Source organism: Rhyacophila brunnea, unplaced genomic scaffold (genome assembly GCF_057557595.1).
Source record: "Rhyacophila brunnea isolate RB1 unplaced genomic scaffold, BYU_Rbru_1.0 scaffold_51, whole genome shotgun sequence".
NCBI classification, from domain to species: Eukaryota; Metazoa; Arthropoda; class Insecta; order Trichoptera; family Rhyacophilidae; genus Rhyacophila; species Rhyacophila brunnea.
Window position 1 is genome coordinate 2,290,611 of NW_028233182.1, and position 20,461 is coordinate 2,311,071.

General features: G+C 26.5%; 2 non-coding genes and 1 pseudogene across 2 annotated transcripts; 2 read left to right on the forward strand and 1 right to left on the reverse strand.

Moving 5' to 3' along the window:
* The first annotated feature begins 3,687 nt into the window (after positions 1-3,687).
* Positions 3,688-4,704, forward strand: LOC147065834 (uncharacterized; annotated as a pseudogene).
* A 7,586-nt stretch (positions 4,705-12,290) lies between these two features.
* Positions 12,291-12,362, forward strand: TRNAP-UGG (transfer RNA proline (anticodon UGG)). The gene has a single exon. It is a non-coding gene; the product is annotated as a tRNA-Pro (tRNA).
* Positions 12,363-18,729: 6,367 nt separating this feature from the next.
* On the reverse strand, positions 18,730-18,802 carry TRNAK-UUU (transfer RNA lysine (anticodon UUU)). Its single transcript has one exon. It is a non-coding gene; the product is annotated as a tRNA-Lys (tRNA).
* Positions 18,803-20,461: the final 1,659 nt, after the last annotated feature.

The window sequence follows — 20,461 nt, forward strand, 5'->3', positions numbered from 1 at the left end:
TTCAATTTTTCTATATAAAAATAACAGTCTGCTTATACTATAAACTCACATTTTTCAGCCTTTATAAATTGCAAATGCATAAAAACCAATCTTGTAACCACCACCTATAAACACAATGAAACGGTATAAATACAAAATAGTATTACAACCACTTTATTATATCTTATAAATGTGAACCTGTGGCTCAAATTTCTTAATGGTATTGATTTGAAGATGAAATTTTATGATTCCCTTCTTTTTTAGCATGTATAGGCTAAGAATTATAGATTTAGTTCTTAATTTTTGCTCATTATTATAATTTGTTCCTGAGCATAGTGGTTTTTATAGCATTATTGTTTTACAAAGATGAAATCTCCAAAAAAATAATTTTAAATGTAGATATTGTAGGAAAATGCTGAAATTAGAAAATATAAAAAAATATTTTTGTATAATAATAATTTTTCATAGGAATATCTTATGCAAAAATTTAGTGTAACTGTAAAATTATTGTATATCTGGCTAAAATAAATGTTACCGATCAAATATTGAATTTACTAAAAACAATATATTGTAATTTTGAAACATATTTTATTCTGATTAAAATAATTTTAACAATGAAGTCTTGAATATAATTAAACTGCTTGGTGAAATTTATAAAATATTGCATTAAATTGTAATAAAAATTTTTATAAGTTAAATATTATAATGTAAAAAAATGTAGTTAAATTTTAGAAAATATACATTGCCATGAAAACTTGATTTTAATGTAATAAAAAAGCATTCTTTAAGAAAAGTATTGTTTCATCGATCATAGCAATATATTTTTATCCATTTATAAAATAAAATTGTTAGGATTATAAGCAAGCATCATCGAGTAAAACGAACCACAATAAAATTTCGTGGTTTTTTTTGAAAATTTTGATTGTATCTTATATTGCTTTTCAGACAGTAAAGACTTCCAGAATTTTTTATTATTATTATTAAATGTTTTACGCAATAAAACTATGATTTGATCTTATAATAGCGCCTTAAAAGATTTTAAATCGTTAGTATTCATGACTCTATGTTAGTTCAAAACGTATAAAATTCATTTCTGCATCAGGAAATATAAAATTCCATAATATTAAATCCACGCTAAAGAAATTGAAGATCCCACAACCCCGAAAAAAACACATATTTCAAAATAATACAAACATTCAGTATTAAATTTATAAAAGATCTCAAACCCTGAAAAAATTCCCATAACTCATATTAATATAGGTAGAGTAAAATAGATAAAATCATGTAATCTGAATGAGATAATATTCGTAAAATGTATGTTTTTTGTACAAATTTCTGATAATAACATCCATTTTTTTTATATTTTTCTATTAATCAAACATAAGTCACCATAAAGGTTGAAATTCTGATTTTTTGTTTGTAAAATGCGATAAAAGCAAAAAAAGACGACAAATTCTGAAAAAAATAAACTTTTATCATAAAATTTAGCTAGTTTATTAAAAAAAATAAACAAATGGGAACAGTCTGTAATACATCAGAAATTACAGGAAAAAATATAAGCTAGACAGCATAAAAATACAATGAAAATATTATAAAATAAATAAACATCGAATCAATTTTAATAGATACCAATAGAAGTATATTTTTAGTAATAAATAACGTTCGAGGAGGAAATATAGGCATTAAAAAAGGTTTAACCGCTATGTTTTATTTATTGGCAATAAATCTTCTAAACCGAGAAAAAGCTTAAAAATTCAGATAAAACTTAAATATAATTTATAAAATGCTATTGCTAAAATTTTCAAGATTCTTCTTCTAATTAAGCTAGAAAAAATATAAGTGAACGCATAAACATGTTTTTTTAAAATAGACATATTTGGTGAAATTTATCAAGATATTGCAATTTATTATTGTATCGTGTGAAATTATTTCACTAAAAATATCAAATTATTAGAAATATTTTATGCAAAATTTGATCATGTATTTTAAGTACTTCTAATTCAATTAATAAAATATATTGGCTGCGTTTTTAATTAAAAAAAAGTGAACAGAATTTTTAAAAAATTTATAATTTTATATTAGAGTTTAAAAAAAAATAGGAGTAGTATGGTTCAGATTTAGTAGAACTGTATATTATTTTTGTACTAAAAATCTACTTTTCAATAATATCCTTAATGGTAAATTGCCGGCATTTATAAATGAAAAAAAGAAATATTAATTCGACTAGATCCATTATTCTCGCTTATATAATCTTAAATTTGATATCATCTTTAAATTTCAAGTTTTGAGGGAATTGACACATTTAATACCAAAAATAACTTTGACTTTTTGAATTAACTTGCAACAAAAAAAAGGTTTTTGATATAATATATCCTCATGAGGCAGCATATACAATGTATAAATCTAAAAGAATGTTTATGTGTGACCACATGCAAAGATATATTCGTAATAGATCGAATTTATGCATTTAAATCACACTTGAAACCGGATTCTAAATTTTGTAGTGTGATATATTTTTATTTCACTTTTTATTATATTTTTATTTTTTTTCAATGTCGAAAGGATTACGGTAGTTTTTATTTTTCATTATCAAATATTTTTATTGTTGAAGCCAAAATTTTTAAAGGTAAGTGAAAATTTTTTCGATGCTCATAATGTTGACGATTCGCAAAATAAGGAGACATTTCGATTTTACAAACAAATTTAAATAAATAAGTACAAAAAAAAATTTATTTTCTTTTATAATCAATTTATAGTTTAAATTTCCATAAATTGAAGCATGAAACTTAACAGTGTTGATTTAAGAAACTTTTAAAAAAAACTTGAATTTTAAGCTTATAAAGATATATTTATGATAAATCGTTATATGTAAAAATAAAATCCGCGATTTGCATATAATTATGAAATGATTGGCATATATTTTATTGTTTTGTAAATTTTCTAATATCGGAAATTCTTTTTATATCATTATTTGTTTCCCCTTAAAAAGAGAGAACCAGATTATTCGATACGGTATAAAAGAAGATGGTAAAAAATTGTTCAAATAAAGAAAAAGATGCAGATGTAGAAGAGATAAAAAGTTTAAATACGATATTCCAAACGGAGATTGATCCGAAGATAATGCGTAACCAAGCAACAATAAATATTGGAACGATAGGACATGTAGCCCATGGTAAATCGACACTTGTTCGTCAAATAAGTGGAGTTTCTACAATTAAATACAAGTCAGAGCTCGAAAGAAATATAACTATAAAGCTTGGTTATGCAAATTCTAAGATTTATGTTTGTGATAATACAGAATGTCCACGACCTGGACGATATAGAAGTTTTGGAAGCGGCGAGATGAGAGAATCCATTCCTTGTAAGAATTGTCGAACAGAATTGGCACCGAATGAAATTGTTTTAAAGGTTAGAGGATCTATTGATGAGAGCAGCTGTGGCAGTAGTGATGGTTCCGAAGATTATGATAGTGATGAAATGGTTTATAAAAAAGAAATTGATGGTAAATCTAATAATAACTTAGAAAGTTCACAGTCAAAGAAAAATACTGAACCGGAAAATACCAAAAAGGAAATTTCAACAACGAGTTCTGAAAAAGAGATTATGGAAGAGGAAGAAAGTGACGATAGTTATAGATTTAAGACAAATGGGTATTTAAAATTAACAAGACATGTTTCATTTGTTGATTGTCCTGGTCATGATGTCTTAATGGCGACGATGCTAACAGGAACCGCAATTATGGACACTGCTATTTTGCTTATAGCTGCAAACGAAAATTGTCCCCAACCACAAACACAAGAGCATCTTTTTGCTGTTGAAATTATGGGTCTTGATAAACTCGTCATTGTTCAAAATAAAATTGATCTAATTTCACGTGAAAAGGCGATTGAGCATCGAGAAAATATAGCGGAATTTTTAAAGGGTACTCGAGCTGAAAATTGTCCGGTTGTACCTGCAAGCTGCCAACTGAATGTAAATGTTGATGCCGTTTTGGATTACATTGTTAATTACATCCCAGTGCCAGATCGAGAAAATACATCTAAAAATAATAAAAATGAAGAAGATAATAAAAAGGATACACAAACTAAAATGGTGGTTATTAGATCTTTTGATATAAATAAACCGGGTTGTGAAGCGGAAAATCTTCAGGGCGGGATTATTGGTGGGTCGCTTGTTAAAGGTCGTCTTTCAATAGGAGATGTAATTGAAATAAGACCCGGGCAAGTTGTTAAAGAAAGAGGTAAAACATTATGTAAGCCCTATATTACCCGAATAATATCACTTAAGGCGGAATCAAACAACCTCGATATTGCTGTTCCAGGGGGGCTTATTGGCGTAGGAACAACTCTGGATCCCTTCTTTTGCAAATCAGATAAGCTTGTTGGTCAAGTAATGGGCCATGTCGGAAAAATGCCAAATATCTTTTGTGAAGTTACAATTCAATTTACATTGTTTAAGAAAATGGCCGGTGCTGGTGCAAGAGAGGGAAATATCGCCGGATTAAACGAAAACGAGCAGTATTTACTAAATATAGGGAGCACAACAACTGGGGCGTGTATCTCGAAAATATCAGGCGATAAAGAAGCCGTTTTTTCTATTGCTAAGCCTGTTTGTTGCGAGCTTGGTGAACGGATCGCTATCAGCAGAAAGGTAAATAATCACTGGAGACTAATAGGCTATGGTCAAATTTTAGATGGAAAGATTATTGATCCCATATACAAGTGAAATTAAACTTTTTTTCTATTTAGTTTCTCAAAAAGGCGAATTCTTGGTTATTCGAATCTAGCATAATTGTCACAATAATTTTTATATGTAATTATTTATATATTCATTTATTGCCCGAATAAAAACGGATATTTTAATCAAACAAAATACACCTGATATTTTTCTATACGATAAAAAAGAAAATATGATTACGCTGATTGAAATAGGTATACTAGCCTTGATAACTTGACTGAAGTTGAGAATTAAAAATATAGGAAGTATAACATCCTGGTGAATGAACTTGGTTTAATTTACAAATGTTAAACAATAATAATACCATATGTGATGACTTGGGATGGGGTGGTCACAAAATATCATAAAAAATATGTTAAGGAGTTAAAAATCCCGGATGAATATAAGCATACATGCAAGCTCTCACACTTTGCAAGACACTTGAACTCATCTCATTTGAGAGGAGAAGGGCTGTTGACGAAGATAGATCATGGGAAGTTTCCAAAGATATATTAAGGAGTCATTCAATATTACTTATGAACTGTCTATATCTCAGTAGATTGAATTTATAAAAAGAAAATTAGCCCATAAATAAATAAAATCTATTCATTTGAGCTGATTGTCTTGTGATGGGGTGGTTACAAAATTCCATAAAAAATATGTTAAGGAGTTAAAAATCCCGGATGAATATAAGCATACATGCAAGCTCTCACACTTTGCAAGACACTTGAACTCATCTCATTTGAGAGGAGAAGGGCTGTTGATGAAGATAGATCATGGGAAGTTTCCAAAGATATATTAAGGAGTCATTCAATATTACTTATGGACTGTCTATATCTCAGTAGATTGAATTTATAAAAAGAAAAACTTAACCCAAAATAAAAAATACTCTATTCACTGGATTTACAGAATTCCATAAGTTCTTTATTAAGGTTTTACTAATACCAACGTAAGCAGAAGTATAGTCACAAACACTGGTATTTGGATAGACACTTGGTCTAATTAGGCTTCAAATAAGAATATGTATTGAGAGGATTGTAAAGATGATGGGTGGAAAGGAGTATCAGCCAAATCTGTGTTCCACTGATAAATCTAAAGTTTTGCTTTAATAACTATAAAAAGCTAAAAATCAAATTAACCATGCATGTCAATTTTTTTATTCGCTTGATTGTGTCGGAAATTAACCCGCTTTGTATTTTTATTACTGACTATGATAAAAGTAGAACAATGAAGGGGCTTCTATTGCAGTAAGCTTTTCTTCATATTTTTTGTGAATATATTCGCTCTTCCGTACGATTTTAGAGTTTATTACTTGGTATAATAAAATAAGAACGATCAAGATGATCGTTATGCGGTAAATTTTTTGTAAATATACATCCGTTTCCTAGCGATTTTATATATTCTTGATTTTTAAACACATAAACTGCATCTTTATCCTTGATTGGTGGCATTCGAATCTAAACTCATAAATTGAAAGTAGGCAAAAAATCCATCAAGTAAATGCGGGCTTTTATTCATTAAATATTCATAGATTAAACATTTACAACAAAAAAGATACAGCGTTTTAATTTGCCCACATCAATCGAACCACCGCTTCTTTGAAGCATCCCCATCATGCCAATAATGGCTTTGATTACTTTGGGGTTTAAGTTCGTCAATCGATTCATGTTGTACGAATGGCAGAATCAAGTCTATTTTAAGTTCCGAGACCTTTATTATGCCTTAATCGGCCTACCAGTATAGGTGGTATCCCCAGCAACCATGCAGTATATATTACCAGTTTGATCATTTGATAGTGTCCTTGCGTTTTGAGCATTTAAACCTTCAGTTATAAAAATTGAAGATCCGAAGTTAAAATTTTGCATCACTCGGTTATAATTATTCACATTCACTCTATTTTTTTGACACTAAAAGTTTGAACTGAAAAATGATTTGATCATCATAAAACCAACCACATAATTCCCTGTTCATTTTATATATACGCAAAGTTCTAGTATTCGGATATAAGCTTATTTTGTTGTTTCAACAATGAAACTAATTAAACTGATTAAAAAATATTATCGATGGCTTTTAATATGCCAAAACATGGGAAAATAACAAAAGATCTACAAAATATTTAGACATATATTATAACTTAATCATTAAATTTTTTGCATTTATTGTGCATATTAGAAGAAGAATACTTGTCCATAAAAAATTATAGTTAATAAAAAAACATAAAGAATTGATTATTGATGTTTTTCGTTGTAAAGAAAATTATGTCTGTTATTCTTCGTGTGTTAGCTAGTGCAAGCACTAAAAATGATGTTTCTACAATTAATATAGTTTTTGCAAAATATAATCTTTAATATATGTGATTGTATTGTGTTAAATGAACATTTTTTTCTGTCAACACAAGTGCTGCCCAAGTATTGGTTTATTATTTGATTTGATTTTAATTATAAACAAAAAAAAAAGAATACAAAGGTGTTTTTATGGTGCGCAAAGATTTCTAAATAAATTCGGTGTTATTTGAATTTTTTTATTTTTCAAAGACCCATCGGAGATAATAAATCCTCAATGTGGCCCTTTAATGTATTTATTCTATCAGTTCATTCAAAATAATCAAAAAATTTGTTGTTTGATGGCTTTAAAAATTTTAGCAAGCTAGGTGTAAAAGCTTTTTGTGTAGTTAGGAAAATCTTGTAGATTTTTTTCTTTTTAGTTGACCTAATCGTAAAAAGTAAACCCCATTTAAACCAGTCGATTTTTATCACTCGTGACCATTTAATATTACGTAATTATCGACGAGACCCAAAGAATTATAATCAATATATGCTCATACTGGGCACATAGAAGCCATCTGTAAAGAGTTAATAGCTTTCTGTGACCTGTTCTTTCTCAATTAATAATAATTTTTCTGGTTGATTAATTATACAGCAAACCATAGTATTTGATTTATTTATTTATTTATACCAGATATGGTTTATAGAGAGTAAATGTATTCTGTGATTGCAATCTTTTAGTCCAGAAATTTATTAGTAAAATCTTTGGTATTACATCTATTAAACTCTGTAACGAACTCAAATTGTTTTTTTTCGTCGCAATATATAAATACAATCTGGTAAATCTCTAAAAAAATATAGCTCAGAATTTTAATGGACACAAGGAGTTCAAAAAAACGATTTATATTTGTATTTTAAACATTCAAAACATGCATGATGATTCTTATAGAGCTTCTATGAAAATATTTAAAATTAATATCGCTTAAAATTTGAATCGAGGTGGCAAAGTAGCATTGAACATGTAGATCTAACTATTGGTAAAATTTAATAATCTGAGAAAATTATATTTTGAATCTAAATTTATAATATTTATGGTCTTTTGACTATGATAATCAAATTATCGATAAAAAATTAACCATTTTCAATTACAAATTTGTATTTTTTCTCTGATAAACAGGGGTAAAATATAATTTGCTCCAAAGTATTATTAAAATAAATTGAAATTATCTATTACAGCGCAGAAGCATACGCACACACAACAATATTATATAATTGTGAAATTAATTACTCGTGTAAAAAGAATGGGCATGTAAAAATATTTTTAATAAGATGTACTTGCAAGAGTATAAACCATGTCTATTATATAGAGTATTCTGATGTTTTACATTTAAAAAATCAAAAAAGAGAAAGACAAATTCAACTATATTAATGAAAATTAGGAAATAAATTAAAAGATTATACGTTTTAATAAGCGATTTTTAAATGATAGAGACTTAAATATTTGGTGTTTTAATGTATATTCAATGATAGGCCATCTAATAATGAGGCGATAATGACTAGAAGAAAGGTGAATTTTAAACTAAAAAATTACAATCGGTAAAAAATCAGGAAAAGTGTGTTCATTTCCATTATAATAAGAGGAAAATTGATTGAATCAAGATTATATAGATATATGTTAAACTATTAAAAATAAAAAATTCCTAGAAATACATACACAAATAAAGACATGGGAGATTGAGTATAATATTTTTTAATTGAGCATAATAAAAGGATTTATAAATCCTAAAGATTATTTGTTTTGTTATTTTGAGCAAAGTAAGATTTAAATGTGGTTCTTTAGTTTTAAAAACCCTGGAAGTTTGTTTTAATTTTTTCCACGGTTTAGTTTTATTAAAATACTGCTGATATAACACATATAAATTTCAGGAAGAACAATGGAATATGCATTTTTTTGTATAGTATTTATCATTTTATACTTAAATATCCAGATTGCATTGTTTTGCATGTGAATTTTACGTATTAATACAGCGATAGTCCAAAAAATGTCCTGAAATCATATACTACGATCATATAAATTATTTATGCAATGTTTTATTTGGGGTAAACTTACAGGATGCACAAAAAATCGTTTTTAGTGTAAGAAAATTTAAAAAATCCGCCAACCATCTATAATTTATGGTGTCCCAGCATATAATTGATTTTTTTTATTTTTTTTAAAAATTTTCTATTTATGTGGGTTGATTTTATTATTTTCGTTAGCATTCGCCTATTTAAATTCAAAATGCAATGGAAAAAGGGCACCCCATATGTAATAATAAAATGAAAATTATAAATATATTTTTGATAAGTTCAGCATCATTATGTATCTAAAATTACTTTGGCTATAAATTATAATTATTTAAGCATATTAAATGTTCAAAAAAACATAGGATTTAGAAAGACACTTGAACTGATTATTCTTGACTGAAGAAGGGGCATCAATGAGAATAAAGCTGAGAAGGAGACAGTAAAAGGTATCCATAAAGTTTATTCCAAGGATGGTATCACATAATCTGCTTGAGAAATATAAATTTCAAATCAAAAATTAACCCATCAATAAAATAAATTCACTTTAAATGTTCAATAATGTTTTAGAATGTTTACAGGCTGTAGAATATAGTTTAATATACCTTTCCGTTGTTATATAAAATCATTCTAATCTAGATATTTCAAAAATAAGCAAAAAAAGTTACATATTGACTAATGTAGATGTAGCTGTAATAGTAAGCGCAACTTCTTTCATATAAAATATAAAATTATTTCGATAAGTATTTTAAATTACCTTTATTTTTATTATAAAAATCCCTGCCCATCGCAAAAGTTTGCAATGCGTGATTTTTAAAATAAATTCATATAATATGCCCATCCACGTCGATTTAATACATACCAAAATTACATGCATTTTTGAGATAAAACAGATAATATGAGATAAAAACATAAACATAGTTCTTTATTTTATGATTTAAATACACATACACCGAATATTTGTAAAATCGTTCATAATGAGATTTACTTCATATTTTAGCCCAAAAAAATTAAAAATACAGGAAATAATTTTAATTATTTCATGTCTTTGAATTCTATTAGGATAATTTATACGTTATGTGAATGGTTTTTAAATACTTGACCTCTGCTTCTTTTATTTTATCATTTGTTAGCCTCAATATATTTCAAGATATTTATAGGCATGGCGCGACTATTTCCTTTTTTAGCACATAATTTTACTTTATGTTTTTAATAAATACATTCTAATGATGAATATTAAATTTAAGAATATATCTTTGTGTTGCTTTTTAATTCAAGCACACGCCTTTCAGCTCTAATATTGTTATTTATATCGTATAAAAAAATAAAACACCAGCAAAAATCATATAAAACATATTATCTGGTATTTTATATATAATAGATATAATTTAGGCATAGGATTTTAATCTTTTTGGATATAATAATATGCATTAAAAATATAATTGATAGATATCTAATACGAAGTGATGGTGCTAAAAATATTGCTGCAACCATTTTTTTAGAAATCATTTATATGTTTAAAAATATCTGAGATTACTATTGCCTCAGGTGTATTTTATTTAATTGAATGATAATTTCATGATACAATTATCCACCAATAAAAATATTTAATTTTTATGACACGCTAGTCCTCTATATGCATCACTGATCATTAATTTGTGATTTTATTATGTTACAACTTATTTATAGATCTATTGGGGTTCAATGTTTAGTTACATTATATTTTATAGTAGTTATATTAGATACTGTATATTTAAATTGAAAGATTTTCGCGAAACAGTACGTTTTAATGTATAATTTGCAGTAATTTAGCTTATATTGGGGCCAATTTATTCGATTTTGCTTGTTAAGGTTTATATCGGCCAGTTTTGATTATATTGAAAAAAAAAACCATGTTAAAAGATATTAACTCTAGAAAAGATCATGCATAATCCAATCATTCCTTTTTAATAATTCAAAATATTTCACATAAGAATTTTACCATAAAAGGTATTTTTTTAATCTTATATGCATTGGATGTTATCAAACGAATGTGGATGTTAAATTATTCAAAATACTAATCGCTTGAAAATTATTAGGCCAAGTTACATATTTATAGGTGAAAACAGCATCCTATATTGCATAATGTTATATACAAAATTAATTTATTTTTTCATTTCTTGAAGAATTCTTTCCCAACCTTCCAATTAAGATATAAACTGGGGATTTATAAATTCGAGCATTTGTACCCATTATTTTAATTATGGAAATTTTCTTAGCAAACATAAGGCTGTTTATTACATATTTAAACTATATTTAATTTGCTTAACCTTTTTATTCACTATACGAACACAAAAACAAATAAAATTCTATGATAAAAATAAAATATTCTAAAAAAATAAGCAATAAATATATGATAAGTTTTGTTCCTGCTATTGTAAATTTATAGATTATTTATATTTTATACCACATTTTAGACGAAGCAAAACTTTATATGACCCTATCAAACGCTCAATTGTATATATTTGTATTTAAAAAAGTTGATTAAATATATTTAAAGGACATATTTCATCTTATTGCTTTTTTCTTCTATTCAACCAAGCGAAATATATGAGGGCTCTATTGAGCAGACCAAATAAACACTTCGTTTAATCATTCTACTTGACATAAATTTTTCTATGCATATTTTTTAAGACTTATGGATAAAATGTCTTCTAAACTTTATTATGCATCTTTCTGGTTGTTTCTATTCCCGATTTTTCAGTGCATGTTATTCTTATGTGAATTATTGATTTAAGTGTCTTCGCAACCTTATTATGCTTATTTCTTATTAATGATCTTCTATATACATATGTTTCTTACAAGAATTATAAATTCAAGTGTTTCTCTGCCATATTATGATTCTTCCAAGTTGATTATCTTCGTAATTTTCTAAATTGACTTCTTCTCTTCGTGTTGATTCTATATTCTTCTTAATCCTTTTATTTTTCTTCTAATTTTGTTTTTTTTTCCAATATTCTCTGCGTTTAATCTCGTTTCTATTCTACTATATTATATGCCTGCTAAGACTCGTCTAACTCACACAATTTCTAGTACATTTTTTACTTTAAATAATTATATATCATATCTTTTAGGCCCATTAATATTTTTATGCATGATAACACTTCATTTTTAATTCTCAACTCGTTCATATACATCCAATTGTACTCAATTGTTTGGATTTTCATTTTTTATATAAATATTGAAGTTAGAAATACGTAATATATACTATGTTCTTCATATTTGTAAGGCCGCGTGGTTTAATGGTATAATTCTCGCTTTGGGTGTGAGTGGTTCCAGGTTCGAGCCCTGGCGTGGCCCACTTTTTTTCCGACTTATTTTGGACAAAATAGCATTATATTATTTATTGAGCGAATAAGTGTATCATAATTAAAAACGAAAGTAAGGTAATAATTTTGTTAGTATAAATCTAACCTTAATATGAAACTAGTATGTCTAAGGTATTTTTACATATCATATATACTCTGGTAAAGAACTTACAGCAAATTAAATCCACTATTATATTATCTACACTGAATTTCGGTCCTAAAATAGAAATATTAATTTTTCAAGTTATACTATCATGTATTTTGGTATGTATGGACTATAATTTTATTATTCTATAAAAATTAATTCTTGTAAACATTATAAAGTATTATCATTTGAAAACTATAATGTTATTGCATGGGATGACTGGCTAAATACAATGCGAGTTCTATTTTAAAATTTTAGTAACGCTGAAAACCGAGTAAACAATATTGTTGGTTTATAAAGGATAGTTCTTGATGAAATTTATCTTATAGATGTGGGCGATTAGAAAAATTATTTTTATATTTTCTGCTGATAATCACCATGTTATGGACTAGAAATTATAAATTGTAAACAATTACTAATTTTTAAGCTGAAACCAATAATTGTCAAAATAAATTATGTGAAAAAAATTCCAGAAAAAAAAATTTACTTATGGGTTAATCTTGGTATAAAAATGTTAAATTTTTTTTTCACCATAATTTGATTGATTTCTCGTGGGCCCATCCTATATAACTCTTGGATTTATTCTCTTTTCTTGCATCTTCTTATATACCTCTACTCTTTTCAAGTCCGATTAGTTAAAGGATTTTCTTCAATCCTATAGTTTGAATATATGCCACGATTTGGTTTATGACTCCGAGTTTTTATCAAATACATATTATGATCTTGTGTTTTCACTAGATCCCATGCATGCATTAAAAATATATTTGTTTCAAAAGAATCAATTTTTCTATAGGTAATCATTTTTAAGAACAACTTCAGAAAACTAATGGAATACAATGATACTTTATTTTCTATAAAATGTTTTGAATTAAGTAAACTTGGGATTTTTTTGTTACAAAATATCATAAATCGTATATTAGGAGTTAGGAATACCAACTAAAGCGGAAGCATACGCATAAACAATAGGATTAGGGAAGACGCTTGAACTAATAAGTTTTGAGAGAAGAATATACATCGAGGAAGATTGTAAATATGATGAGGGGTAAAGAAGCAACAACCAAATCCTTTATATAGAGCAATCTAAAGTTTTATTTGAACAACTATAAAAAGCAAAAAATTACCTTTACCGCATAAATAAGATCAATTTGAATTAAATAGAAATTACAAAATTCTTTTAAGATAGCCTACTGTAAAAACCAACTTTTTTAGCTTTATTTTATTTTTTTTTGTATTTTTTTCATCTTATTCTTAATTTTCAGAATGTTTATTTTTATAATAGCTCGCTTGGTTTGTTTTTACCTAGCATATTGTCTTAAAACATACATTTTAATAGACATTAATTAATATATATCATCATTACAGACGTTTACCAATTTTTATTTAGTTTGCGACGCAATATAAAATGGTTGTATCAAGTTGGCTTGTTCTTTTTTTAAGAATAGCTCTCGCATGGATATATAAAACCACTACAACTAGCGCAGTTTTAGATGAACGGGTGTTTTTGCGAGTCTTCTACCCCGATAATCAAGCTGTAATAACACATAAAAGTTGTTTTGTGTTTAAACAATTCTAAATATCTGCTATTTGTATATATTATGAAGCGTTAGAATTTTAAAGGCGATTTCATCAATTTTTTTAGGTGTCTGTTTTATTTATTTATATTGTGTGGATTATGTAAACCTAGGTTATGTATAAGAACAGAAACAGATCTATTTTATAAAATCTTTCTTAAATAAGCCTAAATCAACAAGAAAATTAGGTTGTCTGAAATTATATACCAAACTTCAGAACAAAGAATTTTCAATAAATTTTTACACGTTTAAAAATATTATATTTCTTTGGTATTTTTATACTACAGAATCTTTTTTAATAATCTTTATAATTTAAAATTTTTATGGATTTTTGGATGTTTTTCTTTCATTTGTTCACATAAATTTTAGAAAAAAATACATTTTTTTATTTACAAGAAATTTATTACGATTAATTTATTTAGCAGCAAATTTAATAAACATAATCTATAATTTCAAGATTTTTAAATCATGTTTAGAAATAAATTATATTTATTAATCTAAAACTAGGTGACAAAATATATAGATAAGCATTATAAGCAGCAGATCAACAGAAAAAAACAACCAGTAATAAATCCATGACAATTTTCTTGAATTTTACATTTTTTAAGACAAGCAAACCTGAATATTCTGGCATTTTCATTTTTAAGCTTTTATTCTTTAGTAAATAAAGGTTTTTTTTATCTTGAATATAAAATAAATTATTTATTTTTATTTATTTCTTATGCATAGTGTTTTGGTTTTTAGAATAAAATAATCACTTATAATAGGAAATTTTCAAAGATTTGGAATGTGATTACAAATAACATTATGACTATGGCTTTAGGTTAAAAAAAAATTTATGTTCGTAGATACATATCCGAACTTTCGACAATAAGTCAATTAAAAAAAAAGCTGCCATAAAAACAAAGGTTCATAAGTGTGTTCTGTATAAAGAAAAATATTTTTAACAAATTAAAAGACATATCGAGTTTAAGACCACTTTACAACTTGCCAAAGAATCTAAAAGATCTCTAATGCCGAATTGTTATACGGTCCAAAACTTAATTTTTGTGCAATGGATCTTTTAATACAGTTTCTAAAGGCTAACACCTGTACACACATAATACAGATATAGTTTATTTGGATCGACAAAAAAACATCGAGGCTTACAAGGAAAAGAAGACAAATAAATTTTCCTTATATTCTTAGATTTTCAGCCCTATAGTATAAACAGCCTCCAATTTCGGGTTTGAATGAATTTATAGTGATTATGATTTTTAGTCTTTTTTAATTTTAAGATGATTTTGTAATTGTAAGGGTGTAAAAAATAATACAAAAGCTTAAATTACAAAGGAAAATTCAAAAATTTCGCCGGATATTTGGCTTCTGGCTGTAAAATTCATATAAATCAACTTCTGCTACATTATTCAAGTATTTAGAGTGGTTTAGTAGTTTTTGATAAATTTTATAACAAAAAATCAAAGCCGGTAGCAAAAATAAGTTTTAAGGCGTTTATAACACACATTAAATATAAATAATCGATAAGAATTTCTACATTTTTTTGATTTTTTACAATTTAAATTGACTTTCTTACTCTTTTTTTTTGTTTATATGATTTATAAAATATGCTAGTAATTAAAATAAATTTATAGGCATTAACATAGACAATAGGTGCAGGAAAATATTTTTATAAATAATAACTATCGTGATATAGCCATATAAAGCCTACTTTAAACTCAATACTTTCTGCATATGTCAAGCAATGTAATCGATATCAGTATGGTGGCTTTATTTTAGTATAAGAATGGATATAAAGTATTTCAAAACATCAAAATGTACTTTTTATGTCAATAAGTTAACATATGGACTTAAGTAAAATGTAAATTTAACCCTTAAAAATACAGCTTAACTTCATGAGAAAATAATTCAAAATTCCGTTTAACTTTTATTTAAAAAAATCAAATTTTAAATTAAGATGTTATGTCTGTTTAAACACAATTATTATGTATTTATTCATCTGAATACAGCCTCCATAAATACTAACACAAAAAATGTTATAAAAATAATTTATTTGCCATTACTTTATATTCAAACACTTAAACCTTTTTAATTATATAAAGTTAACCACCTTTAAATATCTTTAGAATTTTATAGTATTCATAACCTTCACTATGTTTTTAAATAAGCATTGAGACCTGGAATTTTTGAAATTACAAAAATAAATTGTGCGATCCCTAGGTAGGGTTTATTAATATAAAAATAAATTCATAAGCATCATTTTTAATTTTTCGGGTTAGGAAAAATAATATTTTTTAAACTCCCAGCTGGGCATTTGTTAATATTAGGGGGCTCATAAATGTCTAGATATGATGAATTTTGTTTTATATCAGAAATATTTCTATCAAATTTTCTTTTTTTATGGCTGACTCTTTCTGTTATACTTTGATATATTTTATGTAGTTTCTCATTATATTTTTTTCTATGATCACTAAAATCAGGTAATCCACATAGCAGAGCCTTAAAATTATCCAATAAAACAGAGCGAAAATTTTTCGTGCTTTCTTTGATGAATAAATGAAAATTTGAACTTATATTTGTTGTTAAAATCTGATTTGTGAAGGCATCTATCAATGCCCTTTCATTGTAAAATTTACAAGATTTTATCAATTTTATTATTTCTGTATTTTTTATTGAATCACTCAAGTACATAGATGCGCTATTATTATACATCAATGAATCACTTATGGATTCAATATATATACAATTCTCTACATTTATAATTCTATATACTATATTAGTTGTATTGTTTTTAAAATAAAGAACTTGCGATTTAAGTAAGCTCAGAATGATTTCATTATCTGTATTGCACAGAAGCATTTTATCTCGAACCACATTTTCATAATTGTAATCTTCATATCTACATTTGTTTTGGCCTAAAACTTCATCTGTATTTTTTAAGTAATCTAAATGCACGTATCTTACTTCTAAATTGGGTTTTTGGTAAACAAAAATATCAATTATGGGCTTTATCTTTTTGCCCGATGAATCCTTAACTGTTATTCCTTTCAAATATACTTTATGGAAGTTGTATAGATTATATAAAGTTTCTGTAAGTGTTACTCCTAAAACATCACCTATCACTTTTTTTCTACACATGACATGCCCATCTACAACAGGATAATTTGTGGATGTTTTATTGGTATTTTCTTCATTAAAACAAGAACTTTGTTTGCATTCGGATTTATCAGCTTTTAATATTATTTCTTTTGAATCATCTTTAATAATATTTTTTTTATATCTAGAATCAAGGATATTTTCATTTTCTTCATCTATTATTTTGATTTGGATGTGTGTGTCTATAATGTTTTTCTCGAAAATACCTATGGATATATCATGCTCTGCAATCTCCATTTCACTTGATAAAACTCTTTCAATTATATGATCCTTTGCTAGCCTTAATTTTTCAAAAATAGCGTGGATATTCGTGTTTGCCTTTAAATTCTCTGCTTCAAAAATTATTAGTATTATCATCACAGGGTATAAATTTAATGACAAAAAAGAAATGGCTTGAAACTAATTAAAGATATAAAAAAACCTGTAAATTTAATTATTTTAATTATATTTATCAGACATATTTTAAGCGTAAGATGGCATATTGAACTATATTTGTAATTATAACGACTTAAATTTTAAAAAAACAAGCAGTGGAAATTACAATGACCATTGTTGCTACTGCGAACTTATTTAATTTTATCAATAATCAGCATTTCTTTAAAATTTTATTAAAGGCCTATTAATCCCCTTTTATGTACAGCACAATATTTTTAAATGGTATTTCATATAAAATTGAACAACTACCTTTTCAGCATTGTAAGGTAAAAATAATATTAAAAGAGCAAATTGTAAAAAAAATTATAATCGGATTTATTTTATTTATTTATGTTTTACTTCTATTACTTTTAGGAAGTTCGCTTTATACTAATAGGAACTATTGCTTAACTGATGCGTCTCTCTGTGGAACTCCCCCAGCACTCATTGTCACCCGTAATCACCGTGGATTGGACCCTTTCTCATAGTCGGCAGTCATTATGTGGAGGGAATGAGATTCTGTCTACTGTTCATCGCTAAGAGTTACAATCACAATCTACACTTACCTATATCCTTACTGAACGGTGTGGGATCTTTTTCATTCTGGAGACACAGTTCAACGGTTTATACAGCAACCACCTATTTCCCATGGCTTGTCAATGCTTTAGGGTTTATCTTTTATTGTTCACTGGCCGCCCACTTGGGTATTTTTCTTTAAAGTAAATTCGTTTGGAAATTAGTGGGGTGGATGGAAGTGGAATCCGCGACCCCTCACACTGAGATCCGACTTATAAACCACTCAACCATACCTCCCCCTGTCCTAAATTGAAAAAAAAAATTTATAAAATTATTGAATGTAAAAAGTATAGATCTTCTTGAACAGGTTGTAATCTCGTATCAGGAAAAGTTTAGAAACATTTTATGGCTATTCGAAAATCCAAATTCATCGCATTTATAATTTGAAGATTATTAAATTTATTTTATGTCTTCTGTTCATAAATTCAGTAGATTATTTAAAAGATTGCCCCTCTTCTTTCATAAATAATTTATTTATCTTGTACGAATTATAAAAACATCGCCCCCTATGGGGATCGAACCCACAACCTTTCGGTTAAAAGCCGAACGCTCTACCGATTGAGCTAAGGAGGCATGGAGAAATATATTATCAACTATAAGATTCTATTTATTTTATGTTTATAAGCGGCAACATGTATATAATAAAAAAAAGTCATTATAAGTTCTTAAATGATAGAAAAAGAGTTGAATGTATTAGTCATGAACTTAGATATGTATTTATAAGACTGTAAATATTATGTGCTTGAAAAGAATATACATAAAATCTATAATATAGAGTAATCCAAAGTTTTGCCCGAGCAAACATGCCAATTCAAATGAAAAAATAGCGTTTGGATTATTATGTATATATGTAATTACGTTTTTGTCCAATAAATCGCATATTAAGGAGTTAGGAATACCAACTGAGGCATATGCACAAACACTAGGGTGATAAAGGCACATAACAATAAGTCTGGAAAGAAGAAGGTGGATTGAGAAATATTGTGGAGATGGTAACTTGTGAAGAAATAATAGTCATATCTGTTCTAAAGAGCATTCAGAAGTTTTACTTGAATATTATTAAACAGCTAAAAATAAAATTGACTCATAAATAAATATACATATAATCAAATCATATTTTTTTTGTTCTTCAAGTCTTATATATCCATAAAAACTTATGTTTCCAATCCTTTTTTGCGATAAAAACAAATGAAATCAATATTAACTCCAATTATCGATAGATCTAGATCTTTAAAATGGTTAAGAATCAAATGTGTAAATTCAAAGGAATAGGCTACCTTTTCTTTAATCGATATAGAAACATGATTTTTGAAGAAAAGTCAAATGCAACACTACGGGAATACATAAAGCTATAGATCACTTTACAAGTAGATGTAAAGATTTTTTTCGATATAACTATAAGCAGAAGCATCATGAATTATTAAAGTGTATTCAAATTATTTATGTTATCGAAAAAATTTAGCTTACAAAATTACAATCAATCAGAAGATATTTATTTAAGAAAAAAATAGAACTAAATAACAGTAATAAACGTAGATACTAGAATAAAAACATAAATATAATTTTCGCCACCCGCAAGATAAAATTATGCATTATTAAAATAAAAACCCTTGAGGATATTTAAAGAAACTGAAATAACGAGCGAAAATCATCAGATTAATTTTAAAATTTAAAAAAAAGATATATTAGCTAATGAAATCCCCCTAATTTCAAATACTAAACACGTATGATACCATATGTCATAAAATAGGATAGTGGTGATCATAAAATATCATAAGTTGTATATTAACAAGTTAAAAGTCTACCGAGGCAAAATCATCCCATAAACAATATAATTGGGTGAAATACTTGAATAAACAACTATTTAAAGAAGAAGAGCTATAGGATATTTTGTATTGATGAATAAATAAAAAATTTTAATTAGATAATCAATTTCATCTACAAACTAAAGTTTTTATCGAACAAATTTAAATCGCTAAAAGTATATTTTTTTATGTGCAAATATAGTCTAAATTTATTGACCAGCTGGTTAATCTAAAAAATGAATAGAAGATCGACATGAAAAATGCCAAGATTACAAAATTTTAATTTTTGATAAATATCCGCCATTTAGATATAAATCAAAGGATACATGTGCTGCTAGATACATTGGACAATTATAATTTAAAAAAAAATAAGTCAGAAAATTTCTGCTGTATACTATAAAATACACCTGTACTGCCAAAAACTTCT